At 40.5% G+C, this 18,209-nt stretch overlaps 1 protein-coding gene and 2 non-coding genes across 3 annotated transcripts in view; 2 read left to right on the top strand and 1 right to left on the bottom strand.

The window, feature by feature from the left end:
- SLC28A1 (solute carrier family 28 member 1) overlaps positions 1-11,473 on the bottom strand; it is an 80,474-nt gene extending 69,001 nt beyond the window's left edge. Inside the window, exons 1-3 of the mRNA XM_075208406.1 lie at positions 11,418-11,473; positions 4,424-4,509; positions 3,326-3,360 (exon numbers count right to left, since the gene is read on the bottom strand). The gene's annotated coding sequence lies outside the window, so the exon portion shown is untranslated. The remainder of the gene's footprint in view (positions 1-3,325; positions 3,361-4,423; positions 4,510-11,417) is intronic.
- A 2,646-nt stretch (positions 11,474-14,119) lies between these two features.
- Positions 14,120-14,191, top strand: TRNAH-GUG (transfer RNA histidin (anticodon GUG)). The gene has a single exon. It is a non-coding gene; the product is annotated as a tRNA-His (tRNA).
- Positions 14,192-14,850: 659 nt separating this feature from the next.
- On the top strand, positions 14,851-14,922 carry TRNAH-GUG (transfer RNA histidin (anticodon GUG)). Its single transcript has one exon. It is a non-coding gene; the product is annotated as a tRNA-His (tRNA).
- Positions 14,923-18,209: the final 3,287 nt, after the last annotated feature.

Here is an 18,209-nt window from a genome sequence, read left to right as displayed (position 1 = left end):
CAGAGAAACACTCTAGTCTATTTGCTCCACAATTAACAAGCTGCAAGGATATGTGAATACTGGTGGATTTGATCGAGTTGTGTCAATTTACATCTTTTGCAGATTTAGATGCTAGACAGAGGAAAGATAGAACTCCTAGGAATTATTGATACCTATAAAGTAGAGAAGGGCAGGCTCGGTTCCCCGAGATCCGAACCCGCCCGAACTTCCACTATACTCTCCCACCCATTCAGATTCAAAATCGAGGCAAAACGTCATTGTGACGTCGTCGGATCTCAGAGCTCGGTTCTCGCGATATTTGAAAAGCATAAATACCCGCCTCCACAGCAATTCATGACCACTTGACAGAGGGAGAGAGCAGGGTTAGGTCACAGGCTGTAGTAGAGCAGGGACAGAGCAATTATTGTATACCTTATTATTTCAATTATTATTGAATTATTAATTCTGCTAGCAATTCTTCAAGCAATTGTTAGAGCAGGAAGAAAGGAGGATAGAGGAGGCATTTTTTTTTAAATATTTTGCACTGTCTCATATTCGCCAGTGTGAAACAATAATTTTTCTGGCTGCAAACAGTATAATATAGCAGCACTATCTATTGAATATTTTGCACTACAAGTGCTTTGGGGTGTCCCATATTCCCCAGTGTGAAACCACATTTTTTCTGGTGTTGAAAGTCTTATCTAGCAGCACTATCTATTGAATATTTTGCACTACAAGTGCTTTGGGCTCATTAAAATGGATTCAAATCAGTCCACATATGAGCAGGATCAGCAAGCAGGTGCTGGCACCAATCCTGATGGTAATCTTCCCTGTACGTCATCTGGTAAAGCCTATGTAAAAGTACATAGTCTTTTTAAATCAGGGAAAAAAACACACCCAAAAAAAAATAAGTATAAGTATAAGTGTAGGGTGCAATCTACCCCCAAATAGGAAAGGGACTTGGGGCATTTCTATATCACGTACAGTCTTGAAAGGCTGCTGTTTTGTCAATTTCACGATAAGGGTAGGGTGTCATACACAGACAGATACCAAACTGCCTTTGTCCATTTCTATTTAACTAACAGTCAATGCAGGCTGATTTTTTTCTATTTAACTACAATTGGAGGGTGTAATATACACCCAAAGACGATGGCTACATTGCCAATATTCAAAGATAGTTTATTAGCTTTAGAATTACCTCACTTATCCAAGAAACAGGTGAAGCACTAAATTAGGTTATTTTAGACCCAAAAAATTTATTTTTTACAAAAATAGCAAAACAAAACCAAAACCAAAACACGCAAGGGCGGTTTTGCCAAAACACGGGGGTCAGTGACCATCTCTACTATAAAGTAACGCTTTGGTTTGCACAAAATGAACGTGGATAGACGAAAGTAGAGCAAGTTTTGTAAAGAAAATTGGGCCTGAGTCATTAAGGAGACCAAAGCAAAGAATAATTAGTAAGTTTGCTCCTGGACAAATCATGTTACAATGCAAGGGGTGAAAATTAGTTTATTACTTTGCACATAAGTTAAATACTGGCTGTTTTTTCATATAGCACACAAATACTTGATAGCTTTACTTTTACACAGAAATTTAAAGTTTATCTAGGACATGCATTATCACAACTATAAATCTGTCCCCACATTTTAAATTTACCTCCCTTCCAATGCATAATGGTTTAGCACAGGTGCAAAGTTACTCCTTTTATATGCTCTGCCCTCCTTAATGACTCAGGCCCTAGGTGTGCAAACTAAAGTGTTTCTTCACAAACACACAAAAGACAGAACAAATCATATTTAGATCTAATCTGCTCGTTTACAGATAAATTATATGTAAGGCAAATATATTATTCCTTTCCAACTAAACTCCAAGGTTATGGATACAGCCATCTATCCTTTTGATTTCACTTCTTGTAAATGGTCACTCCCTTAAGATGAAATCCGTAAGACCTGGTATGTTGGGAAATGCAGCCTGAAGGTAAATAAAATGGGCCAATGCATGCGGTCATCTTACGACCACACTAACAAACAGGTTTCAATGGAACCAAAAGTGATCCTAATTTTTGGCCTGAACAGACACATTTTGTCCACTTCAGTCAAGCAGCAGACTTGATCCATGGTTTGCAAGGTTTACTTCCTTACATACATCATCTACAACTGAATTATGTAATTATCAAAGCAGGTTTTCTGTAATGATTATTGCTCCTGTTTTAACAGGAATTTCCCATTTTTTTACACACAGGTCAATCTTGCTGCTCAGCCAGATCATTGTACATTTTGTAAACCCAAAGGGACTATATAGCAAATATAATCCATATTCTATGTATAATGATTTGCTGGATACACTCTAAAAGAGTGTATGTAGTACTTACGTTTAATGAAGCATCTCCATCTTTAAGGGGCTGGGCATTTGCAGCCTTCTGTCTGATTGGCTGAGAGTGTATCTAGAAGTCTACTGTACATAGGATATAGGTTATATTTGCAAAAAAAGTGCCTATTTTGCACATTTACTCACGCTGACACACACTGCATTGTAAATGTAATAAAGATGCAAATAGAGCACTGTTGAACACTGCAGACTTAGGGATGACTGATCCCTACTCTTAAACCTATGTGCGGTTCACAAGAGAAGCAACTAAAAACACTGCATACAAAAATAAATCTAACATTTGCTATTAAAAGAAACCACTCCAGTCAAGCTTGTTTGAATGAGCCCTAAGGGTTAACTTTTCTAAGATAGATAGATATGTGTTAAATACTAAAGCTCACTGAGCTCTGTAGGCTGCTAGCCAATGTATGTTGTAATGAATAAGCAAAGGAGTATTGTTTCCAACTCGCTTACACATTACAATCACGAAAATGTTAATCTGGTTGTTTTTAACTAGATCATAAAACAAGCTACTGCATCACACACATTACAGTTTTCACCTAGAACAGTAGAACAATCTTACCAGGCCAAGTAAGATGCAGGGCAGTTGTAGGACTGTTAAGGAGGAATTCAATTACCTGTGAGGTCGAGCACAAAACAACAATGTTATGTGTACCGTAGCACCCACAAATACAAGCAGGCACACATTACACAAGGCTCTGGCAGGACTTTGCAGGTAACTGAGTTTGCCTCTTAGACATTAAACATTTGATTATAATACACACACTTAAACCAGCTTCAATTATTTTGGATGACAATTTTTCACCCCATCAGATTAGATGAGGTTATACTTTTTAACTGTCTATGTTTGACTGTATTGGACCTACTGTCATCCACAACAGGTTATTTAACCATTCAAAAAGAAATAATCTGAATGAATGGTCAGATTACAACATTTGTGGCTATTTTAACTTACCTTATATATTCGTTTGCTTTTCTTTACTTGAACACCTTAAAAAGACAAAGAGAAAATTAGGTTTCATTGATGCATTATATGAATTATATATTCTAGAGTGTCCAAGTTTTGAATGTATGTATATTGTCTGATGGCTGATACCCTTGGAAGCCTTCTCACCATTTCAAACTACCATCTTGAGTACCACCAGTTGTAAACTTAACAAGAGAATGTTGTTCTTAAAAACAGATACTTGATCTAACTGGTATATATGTCCTAATTCCACTGATTAGCTCTAAATTAGCTATCCACTGAAACAATATACTGGTATTATGCAAAGAGCCATCCTTCCTGTTCTGTGGAAGTGACTTACAGAACCTCCAATGTCAAACAGAAAAGTGTAAGTAACTTGTGCAATATCTTTCATTAACTATATGCAAGGTTTACTGGAAAGCTACTAGTCAATATTTCACAACCCTGCCTGCAAAAACTGTTATCATTGATGATTTAAGAGATTAATTTTTTCAGCACATTGATGTTTGGCAAATATATGCATTGTTAGCAGCGTTGAGTAAACAACTCCTATTGAACATGCAATCAAATGTTTTCACACAGGAGCAAGAAATGTCATTATCATTGTTTAACTAATGCTTAATGATATCACAATCTTAAGCAATGGAATAGAATCATTTTGGCTGGTATTTTAGTAGCTCTATGTTCAGTTTCCTTATAACCCCTCATTGAGAAGAACAATAAACCCACACAGACATAATACAAGTGCCACAAACCTAAAGATGTGTCGTGTACAATACGCTTTCAATGTAAAATCAATTTACAATGAAACATAATCATGATAGAATGAGATGATTTGCGTGAAGGTCACATAGCGTTTCCCCAAGGGCAGCACAACTGACACTTTTTTTTGCTTCATACTCCCAAGTTACCATTCATTATATTTATTTGTATTAGAGGCAGGGGCTGATACTAGAAACCCACCCATTGTGATTCCCCATTTCTTTTATTCTCCAGGAATCATATATATTTTATATATATATATATATATGTTATATTATTGCTTTAATACATGTACCTAACTGAGAAAATGCAAACTATCCTTACCACTTGTGTGGACACGCATTGATCCTGTCATGAGGGTTAAAGGTCCGGGAAGCATATGTGGAAGTCATGGACGAGAGCATATGAACCTATGAGAAACAGAATACTGTAAATACCAAATCATTTAAAGAATAAAATGCTTAATGGTAGAGGAAAATACACAATTTCTGCAATGCTAATTATAGGTTTTTTTATGTACAGATATAGGATTTCTTATCTGGAAAACTGTTATCTAGTAAGTTCCGAAAACCAATATGGATAAAAATCAATCAATAGTTATTATTATTATAGGAAGCTCTTCGAAACAATTTAAAGATGGAAATGGGACAGACATTTCGGGTCATTTTTAAAGGAGCTTTAGTAGATTTTACAAATGACACGCCAAATTACAAAAAAAAACATTATTTTGGGTTCCAAAAAAAAGTGTGTGGGTAAAAGCGGGAAACATAGTAAGTGCATTGAAAAAGTCAGAAATCCTGTAAAGTGTATTGAAAAAGCTGAAAACCATATGAAATGCATTGAAAAAGCCGTAAATCATAGCAAATGTATTATAAAAGTAATAATAATGTAGTAAGTGAATAGAAAAAGCCGGAAAGCATATTAAATGTATTGAAAAAGCCTTAAATCATAGAAAGTGCTTTGAAAAATCCAGACAAAAGTCAGATACATATACACACACACAACTTGCCATATACACTCTGGATTCACACAAAACACCCAGATCTACACTAGATCCACACAAAAGCCAGAAACCATGTTAAATGTACTGAAAAAGACAGAGACCATAGTAAGTATATTGAATAAAGGTGGACACTAAATGTATTGTAAACGCTGGGAACCATAATAAGTGTATTGAATAAAAGCAGAAACTATAGTAAATGTATTAAATGGTTGTGATCCCGTGTTTTTCCAAAATCTTATATTCTTTCAAAATCCATGATCCAGCTTACATACAGATTATAGAATTAATTTGACATTCAAAATACTACACAAAGGCCTGACTCCATTTTGTTTTAACTTTATTTAAGAGCTTCATGTATTACACTGATTGTGAATTTAGTAAATCTACTATGTCAGTTAAATAAACCTTGATTTCAATTAACGTTGCACCATGCTTTCTGAGCGAGGATTTAACATCTTGTCTGATGTGATTCCAGCATACAACCCACTTTCCATATGGAAGCAAAGTGTTAAAAGCACTTAAATGTCTGTAACTACAATGACCTTGCTGGAAATCAATTGTGGACAGTGTTCAAGTAGACAGTCAAGGAAAAGTCTATGATTTTTCTCCTTCCTTGTTTCATGAAACTTTAAATGACCAAATACAAGTGTGCTAACATAAAATCACCTAAACTGAATGTTCTATTGTAAGACAACAGGACAGGAAAATCCTTTTCTATTTGTATAATAGGTCCTTCAAAATTTCTTTGGAACCCACAACAAAAAAGTCAGGAAAGAGACATAGAATTTAAAAACCCTTACAATACATCAGTGAGTTAATACACTGTGTATAAATCATTGTGATTTACACTTTTCTTCCTTTTCTCATTTTTGTTTTATTCCTAATTTGTTCTATGTCTCCTGGTTGCACTTGTGGTAAATGAGCAGAGCTGGAGACAGAAGTAGTGCAAAGTTTCAGATATATTTTCACTAATTTACTTTATTGTCTGTAATTTGCTGTATCACTTCAGCATACTTGCCAACTATAGCAAGGAGTGCCCCGGGAGATCGAGTGGGAGGTGGGCGTAACGAGGGTGGGGCCAAGCGGACTGTGACATTTGGCCCCACCCCCTAAACATCCATCACATTTTCTGACCAATTACAGCAGGGGGGTAGGGCCACGATGACGCACGATTCACATCCTAAGGCCCCCTCCCCCCGCCACTTTACTATTGAGGTAGTTAGGAACCGGGAGGTTGCTCTGCTCTCCCAGGAGTCCAGGAGAACTCCCAGAAATTCAGGAGTCTCCTGGACATTCTGGGAGAGTAGGCAACTATGCACTTAAGGCAAGGTTCTTATATGAGGCCTGTGCAAATACTTTTTCCTATTTCCATCAGACAGTGCATGCTGTTCCCTTTCTTATCCTATATATTGAACTTGAACCATCTCAGATAAAGCATCAACTAGCATATACCCATATCTAGTGAACTCTCCTGGTCCAGAGTCAGTTTTATTCTTGTGATACATTTTTCGTATCTTTGGAGATTTTCGGTGGCACATGTGATTTCCCAGGTCAATCCAGGTATATTGATCACATCTCCAGTCATTTTTTCTGTTGGAAAGTCCCACAAACAAATATAAGTAAACATCCCCTCCACTGGGTTTAACAGGTGGGGAGGTACTTACTTTTTCAAGATCTGGTAGCACACATATATTTAATAGCTTTTTTTTTTATAGTGAAATTTACCCCAACTATAAATCTGTGTAACTTTGCTCCTCTTGTGTGCTTTGCTCTCCTTAACGGCTTAGACCCTGGAAGTGCATGTTTCTTCTTTATCAACAGCAGGCGCGGGCTGGGAGAGGGATGGCCGGGGGGCACACAGGCGGCCGCATCATATGACAGGGGATGCGGCCGCGTCATTGATGACGCGGCCGCATCCCCTGTCATGTGATGCGGCCGCCTGTGCGCTGACATGGCCGCATCTGATGGGAAAACTATGTTTTTTGCATCCAGGGGGCGGCCGGCGGGCCTACCCCCCGGCCCTAATAGCCGTCTGACCCAGCGGCCCGGGGGGCCATTGCCCCCCTTCCCCCCAGGCCAGCCCGCCCCTGATCAACAGTCATGGAAAAGAGAATGGACTTGCCTTACAGGATCAACTTGTTAATTTTGTTGCGTAACTTAGATGACAGAGATTGCTGATTCTGTGCAGCAAACCTAAAGCTGGGTACATACTACAGGTTTTTCACCCAATTATCATGCTAATCACACGATAAACGCCTGTTAGGTACGATATTGCATTAGTGTGTACACTCCCATGACCATGTCTTGTTGTACCAAAGCACATCATATAGTTTGATTTGATTTTATAGACTGACTAAAAATCACTATCAACGATGGAATGATATCTGGCAAATATGGAAGTGTGTATGCACTCACCACCAGCAGTGTGTAAAGAATCACAATCTTTTCAGCACTTGGTTATGACAGATTAAGAGCACAGATCTGAGGGTAAATAGTGTACAGTGTGTATACATGAATCAGAATGCTCATCATGACTTTCAACTGTTGGTAGAATCGTTACAGATATCTCATTTGGAGAAATTTTCTGTATTGTGTACCCAGCTGAACACTATTTTCTATCCAATGCTGTATACAAGAAGCATGCTGCTGCTTAATACAACATATTATATATATATATATATATATATATATATATATATATATATATATATATAAAAACTCACAAACACACACACAATTCTTTGAGACATGGATTCTAGAAGATGCTGGAAACATGCAAATCTTCTTTTGCATCTCATCCCTATTGTCTCCATTGCATTGAGATTTGGTGATTGCGGAGGCCATTGGAGAACACTGATTGCATTGTTATGTGTTGTTTATGACATGGGGGCCTTTTTACTTAAAAGTATGAAAACAGCTGCTTCCTTACTTTTAATTAGAAATATAATCCCCGCAGTATTTAAATCAGTAGCAATGCCACTTGCAATTCCTTCTGTACCCATATTTCTCTAACAGCGAAAACTTTTCTGAGTATTATTTAAAATACTATCACCATCTCTGGTTGACATTAGGAGATAAAAAACTCACCTTCCAATGTCTTCTCTGGTGCAGCTGTCCCTCTGCTGCCATAACCTTTACGGCTGGAGCTGGAACAAAGTGCTTCTGTGTGCGATTTTACACAGATTTACAAAATTATAGTTTTCCAAATTTCTATTTTACCAGCATCATGGTGCTGGCAGTAAATACTGCAGATGGTCAACGAACACATATGCGGCAATGTTGTGGGATCAAATGAACGGAACAGCCACATTGCCACATATCATTTTAAATGGACCCTAAGGTCCATTATCCTACTGGAAGCAGCCATTAGAAGATGGGTAGACTGTGGCCAAAAAAGTATTCACATGGTCAGCAACAGCACTGGTGTAGGCTATGGCATTTGAAGACTGCTCAATTCGTATTAATCAGCTTAATGTGTGCAAAGAATCCATCCCCTACATCACCACTAACAAGGCATAATGTATAAATATCACACATCATCATAAACAGCCAATTTACCTGGTCCGCGCGCCGTAGCCAGTGTTCAACATTACTGTAGAGGCGGCTGCCATCTTGAAAGGGAACCCATGTGCGGTCCACCGGCTGTCTCTTAAAGACACAACTCACAGCCTATTGGTCCTGTTCACTCCTTCCCAACATCTCAGGCTGTATAAATTAGATCTGGTAACTCTCATGGTTGTCAGATCTTGTGTCAGGTTGGCTGTACGCTACCTTGGCTTCTCTGGCTCTCGTCCCAATAATTTCTTATCTTCTGCTGTATTTGCTGGATTCCCGCTGGTGACTTCAGATAGCTTCTCTGACCACTCTCCTTGGATTCCGATTTCGCTACTGTGCTTTGTGACCGTGTATTGACCCCTGGCTTATCTGACCATCCCTGCGCCTCATATTCTCGCCCAATACCTGCTCGGAGGGCCATAACCTGTGTGGGCACATTCCTTCCTTGTGGAGGTTCTTGGTGAACACCTGTCTCACATTAGACTCCCTGCAGGTAGAGCTACGTAGCATAAGGTGTACTACATCCTAAACTTTCTTTGTGTATTGTAACAGTCAATTTATGTTGTTTATGGCAAATCCTGAACCAACTATCTGTGTGTTGCATCCAAAATTACGATTCTTCATACCAGGTGACATATTGCCAATCTTTAACTGTCCAATTTTGGAAAGCCTGTGCCCATATTTCCTGTTCTTTACTGAGCGGGGGAGAACCTATGATAAGTCTTCCACTGATGTAGACCATTCACTTCAAGGTTTGACGTGTTGAACGTTCAAAGATACTCCTCTGGATATTATCATTGTAACACATGATTGTTTCATTTTATGTCAGATTCAAGCAGTTTGGTCGTTTCACTCAGACTTCGTTCATTACCAAGGTGTATTCACCCACAGTACTGCTTCCTGGATTTTTAGCTTTTGTGTGCCATTGCGTGCAAACTCTAGAAACTACTGTGCATAAAAATCCCAGGAGATCAGTCAAACCATCCTGTCTGGAACAAACAATTATTTCATGGTCAAAGTCACTTAGTCACATTCTGAACCTCTTCACCAGGTCTGCATGCATTTATGCTTTGACTTGCTATTAATGATTGGCTGATTATTTTACACTGTGGTTCAATAAAAAGTAATCAAACTTCAATAACAATAGTTTTAAAATAAAACTACCCACGTACCTACTTTTTTATTTTAATGACTTCTGGTTTTTTATTTCCCGCCCAAAAAAGCAGACAATATTATGATAGAAAACAAACTTAAAAAAATTGTCATTTCCATAAAAATGCCTTTTGGTAAAGAAGATTTACACATGATAATAGGTGTGAGGGCATCCAAGAATTACAACAGTCGTAAATTTCTATGAGAGTTTCCAGAAAAATATTGAACTAGAGGCGGACTAGATAAATTGTTTATAAAAACTAAAGTAACAGGGTCAATCGACCGCGTCATTGGTAGTGGCAGACGAATGTCACTGCGCACTGAAGAAAACGTCACCCTTGTCGGAAATCTTATTCTGAGTCAAGAGAATGCTCCGAATACTCATAGAACACGTCAAATATTCAAAGAAACCAGAATTAATTGGTCCATTGTTGTTCGAATAATTCATAAACATCTACAACTCAAGTGCCTTAAGAAGAAGCCAGCACAGGAACCGACAGAAGCTAATAATCGACTGTCACGTTTGAAGAGATCAAGAGAACTGTTGAGAAAATATCCTCGTTATATGGCACTGCCTGTTATCAGAAATCTGGCCCCAGGAGGTTATTTTGTTTTTCAACAAGATAGTGCGCCAGCCCACAGCGCCAGGGAAATCATCGAAATGCTAACATGAGATACATCAGACTTCATTCCTCCCACATTATGGCGTCCAAACAGTCCAGATTTTAATCCTGTCGATTATAAAGTGTGGAGCGTGATGCAAGGGAGAGTCTACCAGACAGTCATCCATGATGTAAATAATCTGAAGCAACATTTGTTGAAATTGTGGACGGGTCTGAATCAGAGGATTATCGACGATGCTGTTGCCTAATGGTGCCAGTACCTCCAGGCTTGCGTGCAAGCAGAAGGAGGACATTCTGAACATCTTTAAATAATCAAACCATACTACTGAGAGTTTCTTCACAAAAATATTAAAGACTATTTCCATGTAAAAAAAATACTTTGTTACAAAATGTAAAAAAATATTGTTCGTACAATTAAATTTCGGCAGATGAAGTTTCAAAACTTTTTATCCGTTGAATACATTTTTATGATATGTTGGAATAATATTGTTGGTTGAATTCTCTAAATATTGGTAAAGTTTTACTATGATGTGATCAGACATTAGAGATATATGGAATAAACCTTTTATTGAACCACGGTGTATATACTCAATCCTGTGTATAATGTTGAGAGATGGATAATGTTCCTCTTGAAAATCTAGCAGTTTATGTACTAAAATGTTCATTATGGCACTCAAATAAATAAGAAAAATAAGCAATATTACATTATACTTCCGTATTTATTCTTACTCCAAACTCTCTACTGCAGGGGTGGCCAACCAGTCAGACACGAAGAGCCAAAAGCTATCTGTAGATACCGCAAAGAGCAAACATTACCTTTTATGTTGAGTATATATACATATACACAGTATAAACACACCATACACACATACCACACACATACTTGGAAAATTTAACATAATTTACAATATCTTGCTAAGTGAAAAAAAAATATCCAACAATGCTAAAATGTTCACAATAATCACCAAATCAGTACAGCTCTTACCTCGCTGCTGTGTCTAGCGGAGGAGGGTTCAAAGGGCTTCATATAGTCTCTTCACAGTACTTCACAATCGCTGTGGAGGGAACTGTTGAAGTGGGGATAAAAAAAAAAAGTCATAAATAGCCAACATACCCATCACACCACTCCACATGCCATCAAACCTAACTAGATGCCCCTTGCATGCCCAACAGACCTCCCCACATGGCCCTTACATCCACATCAGAGCTCCACACATGCCTCTTACATCCACATCAGAGCTCCACACATGCACCTTACATCCACATCAGAGCTCCACACATGCCCCTTACATCCACATCAGAGCTCCACACATGCCCCTTACATCCACATCAGAGCTCCACACATGCCCCTTACATCCACATCAGAGCTCCACACATGCCCCTTACATTCACATCAGCTGCTTTTGCTCCCCTTCATCTGTCTCCGCACTATTACACTGCTCCCTCCATCACATACTTGCCAACTCTCCCGCATTGTCCGGGAGACTCCCGCATTTTGCGAGAGTCTCCCGGACGAGTGTGGCAATCTCCCTGATAGGAAGGGGGAAAAATTTAGTTTAAACGCCGCGATTCACCCGGAATCGCGGCGTTTAGCCCCGCCCCCACTGTAAAATGACGCGATTTGCGTCATTCCGTCACGGGGGCGGGGCCAAAATGACGCGATTTCGCAGCCCCGCCCCCTGCACGCCCACGTCCCAGCCGGCATCTCCCGGAAGAAAAAAAAAAAATGTTGGCAAGTATGCTCCATCATGCTGCTTTTGCTCCCCTTTACTTACCGTATTTCCCCATGTATAAGACGCACCTTTTTCCCCAAAATTTTGGGTCTAAAAACTGGGTGCGTCTTATACAGGGGTAGTAGCACTTACCTTGTCAGATGATTCCTCTGTTCGGTAAAGTCTTCTTTATTCTGTCTGTCTGATCCTGATGCTGGAAAGCCGTTTAAGGTCCTCTTCGCGATGCGACAAGGTCCTGATAGGATCCTTTTAGGACCTTGACATGGTCCTGAAAGGTCATCACGAAGAGGACCTTAAGCGGCTTTCCAGCATCAGGATCAGACGGACAGAAGAAAGAAGACTTTATCGGACAGAGGAATAATCTGACAGGGTAAGGCAGAATTTACTATAGCGTTGTCTCTCCTCTGTAAATGCTGCACAATTACTCTGTGAAAAACTTGAGGATAATGTTTATCCTCAATTTTTTTACATGATTTATATAGGTGCGTCTTATACAGTGGAGCATCATATACATGGGGAAATACGGTACCTTTCTTTTGCCTTCTTTCTTCTGCTTTATTCTCCTGTTTTCTTCTGTTGTCTTGCTGATCTCTGTGCTCTCCTCACTGAATGTCGGGTGTGATGACGTCACGGCCGACATTCAATGCGAACTGAACAGGAAGGAGGGGAGGAGGAGGGGGCCGGACGCTGCCACGATCAAATAATTTTTTTTTTCATTTTTGGGCCAGCGGACAAGCAGGGATGGCAAGCAGTAGGAGCGCCTCTCAGGCATGGCGCTCCCCCCCTTGCCTTGCTTACTGTGTTCCGCCGGCCATGTCTATGGGGCCCCTATGCTCGTGGAGCCCACGGGCAGCTACCCAGCGTGCCCATGCGGTAGACCAGTCCTGAGATTAATAACATACCCTATAAAGGAGACCTTTGTCCCCTTGGAAGGAACAAGGGATTTCAGTGCAGAGAGGAGGAGGTGCAACAGGCTGGTAAGTAATGATTAATCTCATTTCCATGGGTGTGTGCCCTCACTCTGCACCCCCTGGCAAACATTGAGGAAAGAGTGGAAATTATTGCTCTTTCCTCCATATTTGCCATGATAGATGCCTATTTACATGTTACAACAGGAGTTGTTCGCTCTGCAATATCTGTGTGTCATTACCAATGTGGAAGAGGCAGGCATGCCAACAGGATATGTCCTGTGGATTTAAACAAAATTGGTGTTTTGAATTGGGTTTGTTATTGCAAATCTTTAAATAAAAGACAAGTCCAATGTAAAATGACAATAACACTTTCCAATGTGAGAGCACTCCTGAAAGCGGGATATTTCTCTAGGTTCCAAAAGATGGACAAGAAAATACTTGTAAAATATAGTAAAGCAACTAAGGGTTTAAAATAAAAAATGATACCTTATATAACTAGGATTGTGATTATTCTTGATTTACACGATTTAGTGGCAGATGAAGTAATGTGGGAAAGGATACCATGTTGGCGCCGAGTCTAATATCGGATGTGTGCAAGGAGGTTGTTTTCTGGCCGAGATGGGTGAATTACATGGCACGTACAACAATCTGTTAAGGTATTTTGTTTTATGAGACGACCTGACACCTACTTCTACAGAGCATCGGGCAGTCAGTAGACCCAGAAACTGCTCTTACTGCAGAGACATGACAGACACACGTATTCATAGAACGGCGCATGTCTCCGAACAACCCCGTATCCTCTCGTGCTTCAACACTAATCAAGGTTTATGTGGGTGACTGAAACAACACTATATTCACTTGCAGCGATTTGTGCACAATACAATAAGATGCCAACAACCGGCATCAGTGCACAGGAAGATCATCCGTCCGGGAAGAAAAGTTGAATCTTTCACACATGCGCACTTTAGTTATCAGTGACGTGAGCAGCTGTCTCAGAGAAGAGAGCTAGAGGCAGCGCTGGAACACAAGAGCCCGAGTAGCTCGCCGTGATCGTATAGTGGTTAGTACTCTGCGTTGTGGCCGCAGCAACCTCGGTTCGAATCCGAGTCACGGCATTGTGTAAAAGCAATGGCACGGCAAGTGGGCTTCAGTTTTTATTATTATTTAAGGATTATAAATTACGTTATAGCTGTAATTATTTTTTTTTTTATTTACAGAAATAGTTTTTTGTGTAATAATATGCCGCATCATATACTTAAAGTGACATGTAATATTTATTACAGAAATTTGCAGTTATCAATGCTGCCAACACTTTATTGCAGTTATATGCGGTGTTGATCTTGAGACGGATGTTTTATTGTAAAACGTAACTATACAATATGGTTTGCAAAAAGCCATATAATTTTCGTATATCATTAGTTAGTACATTTGTTTTTTTAATTTATGTTGTTTACTATGGAACATATTTTTTTTCTACAGACTATACTGTCATTTGAACTTTATTGAGCCACCCAACTGGCTGTTTTATATAACGAGCAATCAACGAACTGTGATAAATGTGTTATGTAATAAAAAAGGATTGCTGAAAATGTGATTCTTTGTAACCTATACAGAGCTTGTTAGATCATTAAGTAATAAAGAAATCTAAGCAGTGGTTGTTGAACAATATGTGTCCCTTTATAGCATACACTGAAACAGGTTTAATTACGTCACTCTCAAGCATTAGTGAAAGAGACTATTGTGAGGGGGAGAAACTCAAGAGCCCGAGTAGCTCGCCGTGATCGTATAGTGGTTAGTACTCTGCGTTGTGGCCGCAGCAACCTCGGTTCGAATCCGAGTCACGGCATTGTGTAAAAGCAATGGCACGGCAAGTGGGCTCAGAATTTTTTCGCGTTTGTAATTTATTTTTTAGCTGAATTTGAAATATATATACTAGAACAATTTTATTTTTTGTAAAATTGGGTAAAATAGATGCATCACTTATTTCACTGCACTTTAGTAGTGGATTTATAATACAATTAAGGGATGTCAATTCAGGTTCACATTTCTGTGTGTTTTGAACAAAACATTTCCCCTGTATTATTGCTTTGGTAAGGGTCTCTCTGCTGGAGTCCCCGATATTCATTATATTTATCAGGGAAGATCTGACACAGCTCTCTTAATGACAGAAGGCTGCTGAATAAACCTCTGCATCTATAATTTCCTGCTCCTCAGTGCTGAGCTACATACATCATACCCTATCACTGGGCAATGTGGGCATACCATACTGAATTAGGCCCAATATGTGTAAATATTTTTTGTGGATTAAGGGGTCCAGCTGGAAATGCCTATGAACACCTAAGGTTTTCCCCATCTTTACTTTCATCTTTTAATTTTTGTAAAAGTAAAATACTGCTTGCTTCATTGGCATTTATATATCAAATTAGTGGTGAGGGGACATTGGGACTGTCTGTACTACATGTCACCTTTGTGTGTTTGAATGTTTTTATTGCGTTAGTGCAAAAGCCAGCCGATTGAAAGTATAGACTTAGACCTGGTTTCCTTCTGAGAACGTTTAAAATTATATTTTACAGGGGAGAGAAATGCCTTCTCCTTATAAATGCCTCAGAAAGAAATGCTCCAATTTCTCAGCGTCAGTAAAACTTTACACTCCCACAGACACCGTGTGTTTGCTTTGTAAATTCATTCCCTTAGGTGTGCACTGTCACAAACCAGCAATCAAACAGTGGACCTGCTCTATTTCTATTTTGTAAATTACTAATGCATTTATGATAGATGTGAGTATTTGTCAGAATTAAAATCAGACATATGTTATAGTATCTATGTTTTATACAGTATGTGCAATTATTAAGATATCTGCATAGAACAACAGGTAGAAAACACAGAGCCGTAACTTAGAATTCTAGCGCCTGGGGCGAAAAAGACAAATGCCGTGCACCTAGCCCTCAATTTTAACCAAATTAACCTAAAATATTCTTAAAATGCGCCCCCCTTCTGTTAGGAACCCCTCCAGCCGGCACAACACAACCCGGAGTCTACTCTGCCAATCAGGAATCTCTGGACCGCCTTGAGGTTATTCGGTTGTACCCAGTCCAGGATTGCTTGGACCTTGGTTGGGTCCATGGGGAAACCTTCTGAGGAGATTATATAGCCCAGGAAGGATACCTTCTGGACCTCGAAGTCGCATTTCTCGAGTTTAGCGTAGAGATGATGTTCCCGCAATTTCTGTAGGACTTGTCTGACATGACCCTGGTGCACTGACAACGATTCTGAATATATGAGGATGTCGTCAAAGTAGACAACTACAAAGTGTCCTAGAAACTCACGTAACACCTCATTAATCAAATCCTGGAAGACCGCAGGGGCGTTACTAAGGCCAAACGGCATGACCAGATATTCGTAGTGGCCCGAGAGCGTGTTGAATGCCGTCTTCCACTCATCACCTACTCTAATACGTATGAGGTTATAGGCACCACGAAGATCAATTTTTGTGAAGACAGTTGCCCCTCTTAATTGGTCAAAAAGTACGGAGATGAGAGTAAGGGGATAGGTGTTCTTAACCGTAATGAGATTCAGCCCTCGGTAATCGATACAGGGTCTGAGTCCTCCGTCCTTCTTGGATACAAAGAAGCACCCTGCTCCTACTGGGGACTTGGATGGCCTGATGAAGCCTTTCTCCAGCTTTCGTCAATATATTCCTGCATGGATTTGGTCTCTGGACTGGAGAGAGGGTACAAGCGTCCCTTGGGTAATTTAGAACCCGGAATGAGCTCAATGGCACAGTCAAAATCCTGGTGCGGTGGTAGAGTGTCAGCAGCCTTTTTGGAGAAAACATCCCAGAAGTCATGGTACTGTGAAGGAAGCTGCTCCGGAATAGGCTGGATCACACGCAGAGGTAGTGTCAAACAAGACTGTGTACAATAAGAGCTCCAGTGGACAATCTCTCCTTTTACCCAATCTATGACAGGGTTATGGCGGAATAGCCAGGGGTGGCCCAGAATCAAAGGAACTGTCGGACATTCGATAAGGCGGAAGACTATGGATTCCGAGTGGAGAGCTCCCATGTTCAATTGTAGTGGCGGGGTCTCCCAGGTAATCTTGCCGCCTGGCAATGCACTGCCATCTAAGCCACAGACAGTAATAGCAGACTGGAGTTTTACCATCGGAATTCCAGCAGCGCGGGCGAACCCGATGTCAAGGAAGTTCCCTGCAGCTCCACTATCAATGAAGGCCGACAGGTCCACAGTACGAGCACTGAACGTGAGCTGTGCAGGGATCAATACAGCATTTTTCAGGGAGACAATCTGCAGACCTAGGTGAACTTTCCCCTCGTTCCCTAGGCATGCTCTTTTCCCGGCTTATTTGGGCAGGAACGGGAGAAGTGGCCTTTTGTGCCACAATAGAGACATAGGCCTTGTGATCGTCTCCTGTCTCTTTCCTCAGGGGAGAGACGATACGCTCCTAATTGCATAGGCTCCTCACCATCCGTGGAAACAGGAATGAAGGCGGATGGAGGTGAAGATGCCTCCTTTTCGGTTTTCCGCTCTTTAAATCTCCTGTCGATTTTGATGGAGAGGTGCATCAGATCCTCCAGAGAAGTGGGAGATGGATATTGCACCAAAGAGTCTTTAATCTGTTCCGACAGGCCGAGACGGAACTGACTACGTAAGGCGGGGTCATTCCATCCACTATCAGGCGGCCATCTACGGAATTCAGCGCAATATTCCTCTGCCGACCGCCGGCCTTGTTTCAAGGCCCGTAGATGAGCTTCTGCGGAGGCCATTCGATCTGGGTCATCATATAGTAGACCTAATGCCTCAAAGAAAGCGTCTACGGACTGCATGGCAGGACTGGTCTATGGCAAAGAAAAGGCCCAGGACTGGGGGTCACCTTGTAGGAGGGAAATGATAATCCCAACTCTTTGTTGCTCTGAACCAGAGGAGCGGGGTCTCAATCGGAAATAGAGCTTGCAGCTCTCCCTGAAATTCCGAAACAGGGATCTATTTCCAGAGAACCGATCCGGCAAATTCACCTTAGGTTCACAGGTGGAACTTGGAGTGGGTTGTGAAGTTCTCGCGGCTTCTTCTTGAACGGACAACCGCTCAGCCAATCCCTGGATCATCTGGTACAAGG

Source organism: Mixophyes fleayi, chromosome 4 (genome assembly GCF_038048845.1).
Source record: "Mixophyes fleayi isolate aMixFle1 chromosome 4, aMixFle1.hap1, whole genome shotgun sequence".
Taxonomy (NCBI): Eukaryota; Metazoa; Chordata; class Amphibia; order Anura; family Limnodynastidae; genus Mixophyes; species Mixophyes fleayi.
This window is presented reverse-complemented; position numbering and strand designations above follow the sequence as displayed.